The following is a 16,267-nucleotide window of genomic DNA, read 5'->3' as shown; positions in this document are numbered from 1 at the left end:
CACCCTGGCACTAGCCAAGGTGCCCCCACATTGTTCAGGGCCAATTCCCCGGACTTTGTGAGTGCGGGGACACCATTACACGCGTGCACTACATATAGGTCACTACCTATATGTAGCTTCACAATGGTAACTCCGAATATGGCCATGTAACATGTCTATGATCATGGAATTGCCCCCTCTATGCCATCCTGGCATAGTTGGCACAATCCCATGATCCCAGTGGTCTGTAGCACAGACCCTGGTACTGCCAAACTGCCTTTCCTGGGGTTTCACTGCAGCTGCTGCTGCTGCCAACCCCTCAGACAGGTTTCTGCCCTCCTGGGGTCAAGCCAGGCTGGTCCCAGGATGGCAGAACAAAGGACTTCCTCTGAGAGAGGGTGTTACACCCTCTCCCTTTGGAAAATGGTGTGAAGTCAGGGGAGGAGTAGCCTCCCCCAGCCTCTGGAAATGCTTTCATGGGCACTTTTGGTGCCCATTTCTGCATAAGCCAGTCTACACCGGTTCAGGGACCCCTTAGCCCTGCTCTGGCGCGAAACTGGACAAAGGAAAGGGGAGTGACCACTCCCCTGACCTGCACCTCCCCTGGGAGGTGTCCAGAGCTCCTCCAGTGTGCTCCAGACCTCTGCCATCTTGGAAACAGAGGTGCTGCTGGCACACTGGACTGCTCTGAGTGGCCAGTGCCACCAGGTGACGTCAGAGACTCCTTCTGATAGGCTCCTTCAGGTGTTGCTAGCCTATCCTCTCTCCTAGGTAGCCAAACCCTCTTTTCTGGCTATTTAGGGTCGCTGTCCCTGGGGAAACTTTAGATAACGAATGCAAGAGCTCATCCGAGTTCCTCTGCATCTCTCTCTTCACCTTCTACCAAGGAATCGACTGCTGACCGCGCTGGAAGCCTGCAAAACTGCAACATAGTAGCAAAGACGACTACTGCAACTTTGTAACGCTGATCCTGCCGCCTTCTCGACTGTTTTCCTGGTGGTGCGTGCTGTGGGGGTAGTCTGCCTCCTCTCTGCACTAGAAACTCTGAAGAAATCTTCCGTGGGTCGACGGAATCGTCCCCCTGCAACCGCAGGCACCAAAGAACTACATCACCGGTCCCTTGGGTCTCCTCTCAGCACGACGAGCGAGGTCCCTCGAATCCAGCAACTGTGTCCAAGTGACCCCCACAGTCCAGTCACTCTTCACCCAATCAATAATTGTTTGGATTTTCCCCTGAAGTGGTGCAATCTGTTCCCCACCAACAAGGTGTCCCAGATAAACCACCTTACCCTGCCCTATCTGGCACTTTGAAGCCTTGATAGTGAGCCCTGCCTTTTGCAGGGCCTCCAAAACTTTCCATAGGTGGACCAGGTGATCATCCCAGCTGGAGCTAAAGACAGCTATATCGTCCAAATATGCTGCACTGAAAGCTTCCAGCCTTTGTAGGACTGTGTTCACCAACCTCTGAAAAGTGGCAGGTGCATTTTTCAATCCAAAAGGCATTACTGTGAACTGGTAATGTCCTCCAATGGTTGAAAATGCAGTTTTAGGTTTAGCATCTTCTGATAATTTGATCTGCCAATACCCTGCAGTCAAATCAAAAGTGCTTAGATACTTGGCAGATGCCAGTGTATCTATGAGCTCATCTGCCCTGGGTATAGGGTGAGCATCAGTTTTGGTTACCTGGTTGAGACCTCTGTAGTCTACACAAAACCGCATTTCCTTCTTTCCATCTTTGGAATGAGGTTTTGGTACACGTACCACAGGAGAAGCCCATGGACTTTCAGAGTGCTCAACCACTCCCAGTTCTAACATTTTCTGCACCTCTTGCTTTATGCAGTCCCTGACATGGTCAGGCTGCCTATAGATCTTACTTTTGACAGGCAAGCTGTCTCCAGTATCTATAGTGTGCTCACACCAAGAAGTGGTACCTGGCACAGTAGAGAAGAGCTCAGAAAACTGACCCAGGAGATTTATGCAATGGTCTTTCTGCTCAGCAGTAAGACAATCAGCCAAAACTACACCTTCCACAAGAGCATCTTGTTCTGTGGAAGAGAAGAGATCAGGTAGAGGATCACTGTCTTCTTCCTGTCCCTCATCAGTTGCCATGAGCAGGGTGAGATCAGCCCTGTCATAGTAGGGTTTCAGGCGGTTGACTTGGAGCACCCTAAGGGGACTCCTGGCAGTGCCTAAGTCAACTAAATAGGTGACTTCACCCTTTTTTTCAACAATTGTGTGGGGACCACTCCATTTATCTTGGAGTGCTCTTGGGGCCACAGGCTCCAAGACCCACACTTTCTGCCCTGGTTTGTACTGAACCAAAACAGCCTTCTGATCATGCCATTGCTTCTGGAGCTCTTGGCTGGCCTGAAGGTTTTTACTGGTCTTGTTCATATACTCAGCCATCCTTGATCTGAGGCCAAGTACATAATCCACAATATCATGTTTTGGAGCTTTTAAAGGTTGTTCCCAACCCTCCTTGACAAGTGTTAGTGGACCCCTGACAGGGTGACCAAAGAGGAGTTCAAAGGGGCTTAAGCCCACTCCTTTCTGGGGTACCTCCCTGTAGGCAAAAAGGAGGCATGGTAACAGGATATCCCATCTCCTGCGGAGTTTTTCAGGGAGACCCATAATCATGCCTTTGAGAGTTTTGTGAAATCTCTCCACCAGTCCATTTGTTTGTGGATGATAGGGCGTAGTGAACTTGTAAGTCACACCACACTCTTTCCACATGGCCTTTAAGTATGCAGACATGAAATTGCTTCCCCTGTCTGATACTACTTCCTTTGGGAAGCCCACCCTAGAAAATATTCCCAGGAGGGCCTTTGCCACTGCAGGTGCTGTAGTGGTCCTTAAAGGAATTGCTTCAGGATATCTTGTGGCATGGTCCACTACCACCAAGATAAACCTATTGCCTGAAGCAGTAGGAGGGTCAAGGGGGCCAACTATGTCAACCCCTACCCTTTCAAAGGGAACCCCAACCACAGGCAGTGGAATAAGGGGTGCCTTTGGGGTGCCACCTGTCTTGCCACTGGCTTGACAGGTTTCACAGGACTTACAAAATTCCTTTGTGTCCTCAGACATCCTAGGCCAATGAAACAAGGGAACAAGTCTGTCCCAAGTTTTCATTTGTCCCAGATGTCCAGCTAGGGGAATGTCGTGGGCTAGAGTTAGGAGGAACTTTCTATACTCCTGAGGAATCACTAACCTCCTGGCAGTTCCAGGTTTAGGATCCCTTGCTTCAGTGTACAAGAGGTTGTCCTCCCAGTAAACTCTGCGAGAGTCACTGACATCCCCATTAGCCTGTTTGACAGCTTGCTGTCTTAGACCCTCTAGTGTGGGACAGGTTTGCTGTGCCACACTCAGCTCCTCCCTGGCAGGCCCCCCTTCACCCAAAATCTCAGCAGTGTCTGCTTCCAGCTCCTCTGGTGTAGGTTCTGCACAGGGTGGAAATTCTTCTTCCTCAGAAGTAGAATCCACTGTAGAGGGAGGGATAGTAGGAAGTGGTTTGCTTCTATTAGCCCTAGCTTTAGGGAGCACTTGGTCCATTGTTCCAGGATCCAAGCTTCCCTGTCCTTTTTGCTTTTTGGCCTGAGCCCTGGTTAAAGCAAAAATATGCCCTGGGATGCCCAGCATTGCTGCATGGGCCTCCAACTCCACATCTGACCAAGCTGATGTCTCCAAATCATTTCCTAGTAGACAGTCTACAGGTAAATCTGAGGCTACCACAACTTTCTTTGAACCAGTAACCCCCCCCTGTTGAGATTTACAACAGCCATGGGGTGGCTAAGTGTGTTGTTGTGAGCATCGGTTACTTGGTACTGGTGACCAAGTAGGTGTTGTTCAGGGTGGACCAGTTTCTCTATGACCATTGTCACACTGGCACCAGTGTCCCTGTAGGCCTGAACCTCAACACCATTTATTAGGGGTAGCTGCTTGTACTTATCCATATTAAGGGGACAAGCAACTAAGGTGGCTAAATCAATAGCGCCCTCAGAGACTAACACAGCCTCTGTGGTCTCCCTAACAAGACCAACCCCAACTAAGTTACCAAAAGTGAGCCCAGCTACTCCCTTAGATTGGCTATTAGTAGGTTTGCTCCCACCACCACTGCTATTAGTAGGGACACTAGGTGTAGCAGTAGGGGTTGTAGTGGTAGGAGGCTTGGTGCTTTTCTTTGGACAACTGGGATCTGTTGTCCAATGGCCTTTTATTTTACATAAATAGCACCATGGTTTCTTTTCTTTGTTTTGATTGGAAGTGGATTTGGGCCCACCACCCCCACCAGAGTGTTTTTGTGGGCCTGATGAAGACTCATTTTTAGATTTGTCCCCACCCTTGTCAGAAGACTTACCATCCTTCTTCCTGTTGCCATCTTTGTCACCCCCTGTATGAACTTTTCTGTTCACCCTTGTTCTGACCCATTTGTCTGCCTTCTTTCCCAATTCTTGGGGAGAGGTCAGATCAGAGTTCACCAAGTACTGGTGCAACAAATCAGACACACAATTATTAAGAATATGCTCTCTCAGGATCAAGTTATACAGGCTGTCATAATCAGTAACTTTACTGCCATGTAACCACCCCTCCAAGGCCTTCACTGAATGGTCAATGAAATCAACCCAGTCTTGTGAAGACTCCTTTTTGGTCTCTCTGAACTTTATCCTGTATTGTTCAGTGGTTAAGCCATAACCATCCAGGAGTGCATTCTTAAGAACTGTAAAATTATTGGCATCACTTTCTTTCACAGTAAGGAGCCTATCCCTACCTTTTCCACTAAATGATAGCCATAGGATAGCAGCCCACTGCCTTTGAGGGACATCCTGTACAACACAGGCCCTCTCAAGTGCAGCAAACCACTTGTTAATGTCATCCCCCTCCTTATAAGGGGGAACTATCTTATGCAGATTCCTGGAATCATGCTCTTTTGCAGGATGACTATGGGGAATACTGCTGCTGCCACCATGGGTTTCAAAACCCAACTTCTGTCTTTCCTTCTCTAGTTCTAAAGACTGTCTATCCAAATCCAGCTGTTGCTTTTTAAGCTTCAGTCTGGTTTGTTCCACTCTCAACTTATTGAGTTCCCTTTCTAACAATCTGTCATCAGGGTTGGTGGGAGGGACATTCCTAGACACAGAAGTATGATGAGAATAAACAGAAGGAGACCTGTCCCTTACAGAGGGCACCCTAACAGCTTGGCTGACAGTGTAATGTGAGAGCACATCATCTGTATGATGTGACTCCACCTCAGTACCAACTATGCTAGACTGTCTAGTAATGGGCAGGCTAAGAAGTTTCTTTCCTGAATCTTTTCCTGGGGGAGTCCCTGGATCAGATTGGGAACCATTAGCTACTTTTTCAACAGATGGGGCACTTTTAGCCTTATCTTGTTCTCTAAGCATGTTAAGTAACAATTCCAAGGAAGGATTCTCCCCTACACTCAAACCTCTCTCTATGCAGAGACTCCTTGCTCCTTTCCAGCTAAGGTGATCATATGCAAGTTTGGACAGATCAACATTTTGGCCTGTGCCAGACATTTTTTTAGAGAGAGTTAAAGTGATAGAAAAAGAGAAAAAAGTTTTCAGAACTTTTAGAAAGACAGAAAAAAAAAACTTTTAAAACTTTTTAGAACTTTTTAGAAAGTTTAGAAGTACTTTTCAGCACTTAGAAAAGAGTGAAAAGAGGAAATGCAAAACTTTTTGGTTATGTGTATATACATTGAACTTGTTTTGTATATTTTTCTCTTATGAAAAGTACAATGACAAGAGTGGTAAGTAGTCTCAAAGCACTTATCCCACCGCTGCACAACCAATGTAGGAGGCTGGACTGGCTTGTAGTGAGTACCAAGGGGTACTTGCACCTTGCACCAGGCCCAGTTATCCCTTATTAGTGTATAGGGTGTCTAGCAGCATAGGCTGATAGATAATGGTAGCTTAGCAGAGCAGCTTAGGCTGAACTAGGAGACGTGTGAAGCTACTACAGTACCACAAGTGTCACTTGCACAATATCATAAGAAAACACAATACACAGTTATACTAAAAATAAAGGTACTTTATTTTTATGACAATATGCCAAAGTATCTTAGAGTGTACCCTCAGTATGAGGATAGCAAATATACACAAGTTATATGTACACAATACCAAAAATATGCAGTATAGTCTTAGAAAACAGTGCAAACAATGTATAGTTACAATAGGATGCAATGGGGACACATAGGGATAGGGGCAACACAAACCATATACTCCAAAAGTGGAATGTGAACCACGAATGGACCCCAAACCTATGTGACCTTGTAGAGGGTCGCTGGGACTATTAGAAAATAGTGAGAGTTAGAAAATTAGCCCTCCCCAAGACCCTGAAAAGTGAGTGCAAAGTGCACTGAAGTTCCCCAAAAGACAAAGAAGTCGTGGTAGAGGAATAATGCAGGAAAGACACAAACCAACAATGCAACAACTGTGGATTTCCAATCTAGGGTACCTGTGGAACAAGGGGACCAAGTCCAAAAGTCACAAGCAAGTCGGAGATGGGCAAATGCCCAGGAAATGCCAGCTGTGGGTGCAAAGAAGCTTCTACTGGACAGAAGAAGCTGCGGTTTCTGCAGGAACGAAAAGGGCTAGAGACTTCTCCTTTAGTGGACAAATTCCTCTCGCCATGGAGAGTCGTGCAGAAGTGTTTTCCCGCCAAAAGAACGCCAACAAGCCTTGCTAGTTGCAAATAATGCGGTTACAGTTTTTGGACGCTGCTGCAGCCCAGGAGGGACCAGGAGGTCGCAAATTGGAACAGAAGAGAGAAGGGACGTCGAGCAAGACAAGGAGCCCTCTCAGCAGCAGGTAGCACCCAGAAAAGTGCCAGAAACAGGCACTACGAGGATGCATGAAATGGTGCTCGCCAAAGTTGCTCAAAGGAGTCCCACGTCGCCGGAGACCAACTTAGAAAGTCGTGCAATGCAGGTTAGAGTGCTGTGGAACCAGGCTTGGCTGTGCACAAAGGATTTCTGCCGGAAGTGCACAGGGGCCGGAGTAGCTGCAAAAGTTGCGGTTCCCAGCAATGCAGCCCAGCGAGGTGAGGCAAGGACTTACCTCCACCAAACTTGGACTGAAGAGTCACTGGACTGTGGGGGTCACTTGGACAGAGTTGCTGGATTCGAGGGACCTCGCTCGTTGTGCTGAGAGGAGACCCAAGGGACCGGTAATGCAGCTTTTTGGTGCCTGCGGTTGCAGGGGGAAGATTCCGTCGACCCACGGGAGATTTCTTCGGAGCTTCTGGTGCAGAGAGGAGGCAGACTACCCCCACAACATGCACAAGCAGGAAAACAGTCGAGAAGGCGGCAGGATCAGCGTTACAGAGTTGCAGTAGTCGTCTTAGCTACTATGTTGCAGTTTTGCAGGCTTCCAGCGCAGTCAGCAGTCGATTCCTTGGCAGAAGGTGAAGAGAGAGATGCAGAGGAACTCTGATGAGCTCTTGCATTCGTTATCTAAAGTTTCCCCAGAGACAGAGACCCTAAATAGCCAGAAAAGAGGGTTTGGCTACCTAGGAGAGAGGATAGGCTACTAACACCTGAAGGAGCCTATCAGAAGGAGTCTCTGACGTCACCTGGTGGCACTGGCCACTCAGAGCAGTCCAGTGTGCTGGCAGCACCTCTGTTTCCAAGATGGCAGAGGTCTGGAGCACACTGGAGGAGCTCTGGACACCTCCCAGGGGAGGTGCAGGTCAGGGGAGTGGTCACTCCCCTTTCCTTTGTCCAGTTTCGCGCCAGAGCAGGGCTAAGGGGTCCCCTGAACCGGTGTAGACTGGCTTATGCAGAATTGGGCACATCTGTGCCCAAGAAAGCATTTCCAGAGGCTGGGGGAGGCTACTCCTCCCCTGCCTTCACACCATTTTCCAAAGGGAGAGGGTGTAACACCCTCTCTCAGAGGAAGTCCTTTGTTCTGCCATCCTGGGACAAGCCTGGCTTGACCCCAGGGGGGCAGAAACCTGTCTGAGGGGTTGGCAGCAGCAGCAGCTGCAGTGAAACCCCAGGAAAGGCAGTTTGGCAGTACCAGGGTCTGTGCTACAGACCACTGGGATCATGGAATTGTGCCAACAATGCCAGGATGGCATAGAGGGGGCAATTCCATGATCTTAGACATGTTACATGGCCATATTCGGAGTTACCATTGTGAAGCTACATATAGGTAGTGACCTATATGTAGTGCACGCGTGTAATGGTGTCCCCGCACTCACAAAGTTCAGGGAATTGGCCCTGAACAATGTGGGGGCACCTTGGCTAGTGCCAGGGTGCCCTCACACTAAGTAACTTTGCACCTAACCTCTACCAGGTAAAGGTTAGACATATAGGTGACTAATAAGTTACTTAAGTGCAGTGTAAAATGGCTGTGAAATAACGTGGAGGTTATTTCACTCAGGCTGCAGTGGCAGGCCTGTGTAAGAATTGTCAAAGCTCCCTATGGGTGGCAAAAGAAATGCTGCAGCCCATAGGGATCTCCTGGAACCCCAATACCCTGGGTACCTCAGTACCATATACTAGGGAATTATAAGGGTGTTCCAGTAAGGCAATGTAAATTGGTAATTGGTCACTAGCCTGTTAGTGACAATTTGGAAACAAATGAGAGAGCATAACCACTGAGGTTCTGATTAGCAGAGCCTCAGTGAGACAGTTAGTCACTACACAGGTAACACATTCAGGCACACTTATGAGCACTGGGGCCCTGGAGAACAGGGTCCCAGTGACACATACAACTAAAACAACATATATACAGTGAAAAATGGGGGTAACATGCCAGGCAAGATGGTACTTTCCTACACAACCCACCCCCCCCCCCCCAAATGAAGGACAATAAGACTAGCCATGACCTGATGAGTCTTCATTGTCTAAGTGGAAATTTCTGGAGAGTCCATCTGCATTGGAGTGGGTACTCCCAGGTCTATGTTCCACTGTATAGTCCATTCCCTGTAGGGATATGGACCACCTTAACAATTTAGGATTTTCACCTTTCATTTGTTTTAGCCAAAGTAGAGGTTTGTGGTCTGTCTGAACAATGAAGTGAGTGCCAAACAGGTATGGCCTCAACTTCTTCAGAGCCCAGACCACAGCAAAGGCCTCCCTCTCTATGGCAGACCAACGCTTTTCTCTAGGGGTCAAACTCCTACTAATAAAAGCAACAGGTTGATCCTGGCCCTCAGAATTAAGTTGTGATAGGACTGCCCCTACTCCTAATTCAGATGCATCAGTTTGGACATAGAATTGTTTTGAGTAACAAGGGCTTTTCAGGACAGGTGCAGAGCACATGGCCTGCTTCAGCTCCTCAAAAGCTTTCTGACAGTTTGCTGTCCATAATACCTTTTTAGGCATTTTCTTGGATGTGAGGTCATTAAGAGGGGCTGCAATGGAGCCATAGTTCTTAATGAACCTCCTGTAATACCCAGTGAGGCCTAGGAAGGCTCTCACTTGAGTCTGTGTAGTAGGGGGAACCCAATCAATAATTGTTTGGATTTTCCCCTGAAGTGGTGCAATCTGTTCCCCACCAACAAGGTGTCCCAGATAAACCACCTTACCCTGCCCTATCTGGCACTTTGAAGCCTTGATAGTGAGGCCTGCCTTTTGCAGGGCCTCCAAAACTTTCCATAGGTGGACCAGGTGATCATCCCAGCTGGAGCTAAAGACAGCTATATCGTCCAAATATGCTGCACTGAAAGCTTCCAGCCCTTGCAGGACTGTGTTCACCAAACTCTGAAAAGTGGCAGGTGCATTTTTCAATCCAAAAGGCATTACAGTGAACTGGTAATGTCCTCCAATGGTTGAAAATGCAGTTTTAGGTTTAGCATCTTCTGACAATTTGATCTGCCAATACCCTGCAGTCAAGTCAAAAGTGCTTAGATACTTGGCAGATGCCAGTGTATCTATGAGCTCATCTACCCTGGGTATAGGGTGAGCATCAGTTTTGGTTACCAAGTTGAGACCTCTGTAGTCTACACAAAACCGCATTTCCTTCTTTCCATCTTTGGAATGGGGTTTTGGTACAAGTACCACAGGAGAAGCCCATGGACTTTCAGAGTGCTCAACCACTCCTAGTTCTAACATTTTCTGGACCTCTTGCTTTATGCAGTCCCTGACATGGTCAGGCTGCCTATAGATCGTACTTTTGACAGGCAAGCTGTCTCCAGTATCTATAGTGTGCTCACACCAAGAAGTGGTACCTGGCACAGTAGAGAAGAGCTCAGAAAACTGACTCAGGAGATTTATGCAATGGTCTTTCTGCTCAGCAGTAAGACAATCAGCCAAAACTACACCTTCCACAAGAGCATCTTGTTCTGTGGAAGAGAAGAGATCAGGTAGAGGATCACTGTCTTCTTCCTGTCCCTCATCAGTTGCCATGAGCAGGGTGAGAATAGCCCTGTCATAGTAGGGTTTCAGGCGGTTTACATGGAGTACCCTAAGGGGACTCCTTGCAGTGCCTAAGTCAACTAAATAGGTGACTTCACCCTTTTTCTCAACAATTGTGTGGGGTCCACTCCATTTATCTTGGAGTGCTCTTGGGGCCACAGGCTCCAAGACCCACACTTTCTGCCCTGGTTGGTACTGAACCAAAACAGCCTTCTGATCATGCCATTGCTTCTGGAGCTCTTGGCTGGCCTGAAGGCTTTTACTGGCCTTTTTCATATACTCAGCCATCCTTGATCTGAGGCCAAGTACATAGTCCACAATATCTTGTTTTGGAGCTTTTAAAGGTTGTTCCCAACCCTCCTTAACAAGTGTGAGTGGACCCCTAACAGGGTGTCCAAAAAGAAGTTCAAAGGGGTTGAAGCGCACTCCTTTCTGGGGTACCTCCCTGTAGGCAAAAAGGAGGCATGGTAGAAGGATGACCCATCTCCTGCGGAGTTTTTCAGGGAGACCCATAATCATGCCTTTGAGAGTTTTGTTAAATCTCTCCACCAGTCCATTAGTTTGTGGATGATAGGGTGTAGTGAACTTATAAGTCACACCACACTCCTTCCACATGGCCTTTAAGTATGCAGACATGAAATTGCTTCCCCTGTCTGATACTACTTCCTTTGGGAAGCCCACCCTGGAAAATATTCCCAGGAGGGCCTTTGCCACTGCAGGAGCTGTAGTGGTCCTTAAAGGAATAGCTTCAGGATATCTTGTGGCATGGTCCACTACCACCAAGATAAATCTGTTGCCTGAAGCAGTAGGAGGGTCAAGGGGGCCAACTATGTCAACCCCTACCCTTTCAAAGGGAACCCCAACCACAGGCAGTGGAATAAGGGGTGCCTTTGGAGTGCCACCTGTCTTGCCACTGGCTTGACAGGTTTCACAGGACTTACAAAATTCTTTTGTGTCCTCAGACATCCTAGGCCAATGAAACAAGGGAACAAGCCTGTCCCAAGTTTTCATTTGTCCCAGGTGCCCAGCTAGGGGAATGTCGTGTGCCGGAGGAACTTTCTGTACTCCTGAGGAATCACTAATCTCCTGGCAGCTCCAGGTTTAGGATCCCTATGCTCAGTGTACAAGAGGTTGTCCTCCCAGTAAACTCTGTGAGAGTCACTGACATCCCCATTAGCCTGTTTGACAGCTTGCTGTCTCGGACCCTCTAATGTGGGACAGGTTTGCTGTGCCACACTCAGCTCCTTCCTGGCAGGCCCCCCTTCACCCAAAAGCTAAGCAGTGTTTGCTTCAAGCTCCTCTGGTGTAGGTTCTGCACAGGGAGGGAATTCTTCTTCCTCAGAAGTTGAATCCACTGTAGAGGGAGGGATAGTAGGAAGTGGTTTGCTTCTACTAGCCCTAGCTTTAGGGAGCACTTGGTCCATTGTTCCAGGATCCAAGCTTCCCTGTCCTTTTTGCTTTTTGGCCTGAGCCCTGGTTAAAGCAAAAATATGCCCTGGGATGCCTAGCATTGCTGCATGGGCCTCCAACTCCACATCTGACCAAGCTGATTTCTCCAAATCATTTCCTAGTAGACAGTCTACAGGTAAATCTGTGGCTACCACAACTTTCTTTGGACCAGTAACCCCCCCCCCAGTTGAGATTTACAACAGCCATGGGGTGGCTAAGTGTGTTGTTGTGAGCATCGGTTACTTGGTACTGGTGACCAAGTAGGTGTTGTTCAGGGTGGACCAGTTTCTCTATGACCATAGTCACACTGGCACCAGTGTCCCTGTAGGCCTGAACCTCAACACCATTTATTAGGGGTAGCTGCTTGTACTTATCCATATTAAGGGGACAAGCAACTAAGGTGGCTAAATCAATAGCCCCCTCAGAGACTAACACAGCCTCTGTGGTCTCCCTAACAAGACCAACCCCAACTAAGTTACCAATAGTGAGCCCAGCTACTCCCTTGGATTGGCTATTAGTAGGTTTGCTCCCACCACCACTGCTATTAGTAGGGACACTAGGTGTAGCAGTAGGGGTTGTAGTGGTAGGAGCTGTGGTGCCTTTCTTTGGACAACTGGGATCTGTTGTCCAATGACCTTTTATTTTACATAAATAGCACCATGGTTTCTTTTCCTTGTTCTGATTAAAGGAGGATTTGGACCCACCACCCCCACCAGAGTGTTTTTGTGGGCCTGATGAAGACTCATTTTTAGATTTGTCCCCACCCTTGTCTGAAGACTTACCATCCTTCTTTTGGTTGCCATCTTTGTCACCCCCTGTATGAACTTTTCTGTTCACTCTTGTTCTGACCCATTTGTCTGCCTTCTTTCCCAATTCTTGGGGAGAGGTCAGATCAGAGTCCACCAAGTACTGGTGCAACAAATCAGACACACAATTATTAAGAATATGCTCTCTCAGGATTAAGTTATACAGGCTGTCATAATCAGTAACTTTACTGCCATGTAACCACCCCTCCAAGGCCTTCACTGAATGGTCAATGAAATCAACCCAGTCTTGTGAAGACTCCTTTTTGGTCTCTCTGAACTTTATCCTGTACTGTTCAGTGGTTAAGCCATAACCATCCAGGAGTGCATTCTTAAGAACTTGGAAATTATTAGCATCATTTTCTTTCACAGTAAGGAGCCTATCCCTACCTTTTCCACTAAATGATAGCCATAGGATAGCAGCCCACTGCCTTTGAGGGACATCCTGTACAACACAGGCCCTCTCAAGTGCAGCAAACCACTTGTTAATGTCACCCCCCTCCTTATAAGGGGGAACTATCTTGTGCAGATTCCTGGAATCATGCTCTTTTGCAGGATGACTATGGGGAATACTGCTGCTGCCACCATGGGTATCTAAACCCAACTTCTGTCTTTCCTTCTCTAATTCAAAAGACTGTCTATCCAAATCCAGCTGTTGCTTTTTAAGCTTCAGTCTGGTTTGTTCCACCCTCAACTTATTGAGTTCCCTCTCTAACATTCTGTCATCAGGGTTGGTGGGAGGGACATTTCTAGAAACAGAGCTATGATGGGAATGAACAGAAGGAGACCTGTCCCTTACAGAAGCCACCCTAACAGCTTGGTTTACAGAAACATTACTACCAGTATGGTGAGAATAAATGCTTTTGCTATGATGTGAGACAACACTATTTATTTGGTGTGGCTCATCATCATTACCATCTATGCTAGATTGTCTAGTAATGGGCAGGCTAGGAAGTTTCTTTCCTGAATCTTTTCCTGGGGGAGTCCCTGAATCAGATTGGGAACTATTAGGTACTTTTTCAACAGATGGGGCACCTATGGCCTTATCCTGTTCTCTAAGCATGTTAAGTAACAGTTCCAAGGAAGGATTCTTCCCTACACTCAAACCTCTCTCTATACAGAGACTCCTTGCTCTTTTCCAGCTAAGGTTGTCATATGCAAGTTTGGACAGATCAACACTTTGGCCTGTGCCAGACATTTTTTTAGAGAGAGTTAAAGTGATAGAAAAAGAAAAAAAAGTTTTCAGAACTTTTTGGAAAGACAGAAAAAAACTTTTTAAACTTTTAAGAACTTTTTGAAAGTTTAGAAGTACTTTTCAGCACTTAGAAAAGAGTGAAAAGAGGAAATGCAAAACTTTTTGGCTATGTGTATATACACTGACCTTGTTTTGTATATTTTTCTCTTATGAAAAGTACAATGACAAGAGTGGTAAGTAGTCTCAAGCACTTATCCCACCACTGCACAACCAATGTAGGAGGCTGGACTGGCTTGTAGTGAGTACCAAGGGGTACTTGCACCTTGCACCAGGCCCAATTATCCCTTATTAGTGTATAGGGTGTCTAGCAGCTTAGGCTGATAGATAATGGTAGCTTAGCAGAGCAGCTTAGGCTGAACTAGGAGACGTGTGAAGCTACTACAGTACCACTTAGTGTCATATGCACAATATCATAAGAAAACACAATACACAGTTATACTAAATGTGAGAAGGTAGCCTCTTTCTAGCCTTGTTACCCCCACTTTTGGCCTGTTTGTGAGTGTATGTCAGGATGTTTGTCACTGTTTTCACTGTCTCACTGGGATCCTGATGGCTAGGCCCCAGTGCTCATAGTGAAAACACTATGGCCCATATTTATACTTTTTGACGCTAAACTGCGCTAACGCAGTTTAGCGTCAAAAAATTTTGCGCCGTCTAACGCCATTCTGAAGCGCCATGCGGGCGCCGTATTTATGGAATGGCGTTAGCCGGCGCTAGCAGACCGGCGCTGCCTGGTGTGCGTGGAAAAAAACCACATAGACCAGGCAGCGCCGGCGTAGGGGGAAAATGGCGTTAGGGTGTCTTAAAATGGGGCAAGTCAGGTTGAGGCAAAAAAAGCGCCTCAACCCGATTTGCGCCATTATTTTCGACGCCCAGAAGCCATTTAAATGACTCCTGTCTTAGTAAAGACAGGAGTCATGCCCCCTTGCCCAATGGCCATGCCCAGGGGACTTATGTCCCCTGGGCATGGTCATTGGGCATAGTGGCATGTAGGGGGGCCCAAATTAGGCCCCCCTATGCCACCCAATTTTATTTTAAAAAAATAAAAAATTATACTTACCTGAACTTACCTGAATGTCCCTGGGGTGGGTCCCTCCATCCTTGGGGGTCCTCCTGGGGTGGGCAGGGGTGGCAGGGGGGGTCCCTGGGGGCAGGGGAGGGCACCTGTGGGCTCATTGTGAGCCCACAGGCCCCTTAACGCCTACCCTGACCCAGGCATTAAATAGTGGCGCAAATGCGGGGTTTTTTGACCCGCCACCTCCCGGGCGTGATTTTTGCCCGGGAGTATAAATACGACGCATTTGCGTCGCCGTCATTTTTTTAGACGGGAACGCCTTCCTTGCATCTCATTAACGCAAGGAAGGCGTTCACGCAAAAAAATGACGCTATTTGCCCATACTTTGGCGCTAGACGCGTCTAACGCCAAAGTATAAATATGGCGTTCGTTTTGCGCCGAATTTGCGTCGAAAAAAACGACGCTAATTCGGCGCAAACGGAGTATAAATACGGGCCTATGTTTTCAGTATGTTTGTTATGTGTCACTGGGACCCTGCTAGTCAGGACCCCAGTGCTCATAAGGTTGTGGCCTATATGTATGTGTCACTGGGACCCTGTCACACAGGGCCCCAGTGCTCATAGGTGTGCATGTATGTGTTCCCTGTGTGGTGCCTAACTGTCTCACTGAGGCTCTGCTAACCAGAACCTCAGTGGTTATGCTCTCTCATTTCTTTCCAAATTGTCACTAACAGGCTAGTGACCATTTTTACCAATTTACATTGGCTTACTGGAACACCCTTATAATTCCCTAGTATATGGTACTGAGGTACCCAGGGTATTGGGGTTCCAGGAGATCCCTATGGGCTGCAGCATTTCTTTTGCCACCCATAGGGAGCTCTGACAATTCTTACACAGGCCTGCCACTGCAGCCTGAGTGAAATAACGTCCACGTTATTTCACAGCCATTTTACACTGCACTTAAGTAACTTATAAGTCACCTATATGTCTAACCTTTACCTGGTAAAGGTTAGGTGCAAAGTTACTTAGTGTAAGGGCACCCTGTCACTAGCCAAGGTGCCCCCACATTGTTCAGAGCCAATTCCCTGAACTTTGTGAGTGCGGGGACACCATTACACGCGTGCACCACATATAGGTCACTACCTATATGTAGCTTCACAATGGTAACTCCGAATATGGCCATGTAACATGTCTATGATCATGGAATTGCCCCCTCTATGCCATCCTGGCATAGTTGGCACAATCCCATGATCCCAGTGGTCTGTAGCACAGACCCTGGTACTGCCAAACTGCCCTTCCTGGGGTTTCACTGCAGCTGCTGCTGCTGCCAACCCCTCAGACAGGCAGCTGCCCTCCTGGGGTCCAGCCAGGCCTGGCCCAGGATGG

The 16,267-nt window shown here is 47.6% G+C and overlaps 1 protein-coding gene across 3 annotated transcripts in view; it reads left to right on the top strand.

The window, feature by feature from the left end:
- Positions 1-16,267, top strand: part of LOC138288415 (butyrophilin subfamily 2 member A2-like) — a 163,877-nt gene that overhangs the window by 34,740 nt on the left and 112,870 nt on the right. The gene's annotated exons all lie outside the window — the stretch shown is intronic.

Source organism: Pleurodeles waltl, chromosome 4_1 (genome assembly GCF_031143425.1).
Source record: "Pleurodeles waltl isolate 20211129_DDA chromosome 4_1, aPleWal1.hap1.20221129, whole genome shotgun sequence".
NCBI lineage: Eukaryota > Metazoa > Chordata > Amphibia > Caudata > Salamandridae > Pleurodeles > Pleurodeles waltl.
The sequence above is the reverse complement of the archived record's forward strand: the minus strand, read 5'-3'. Positions and strand labels throughout refer to the sequence as shown.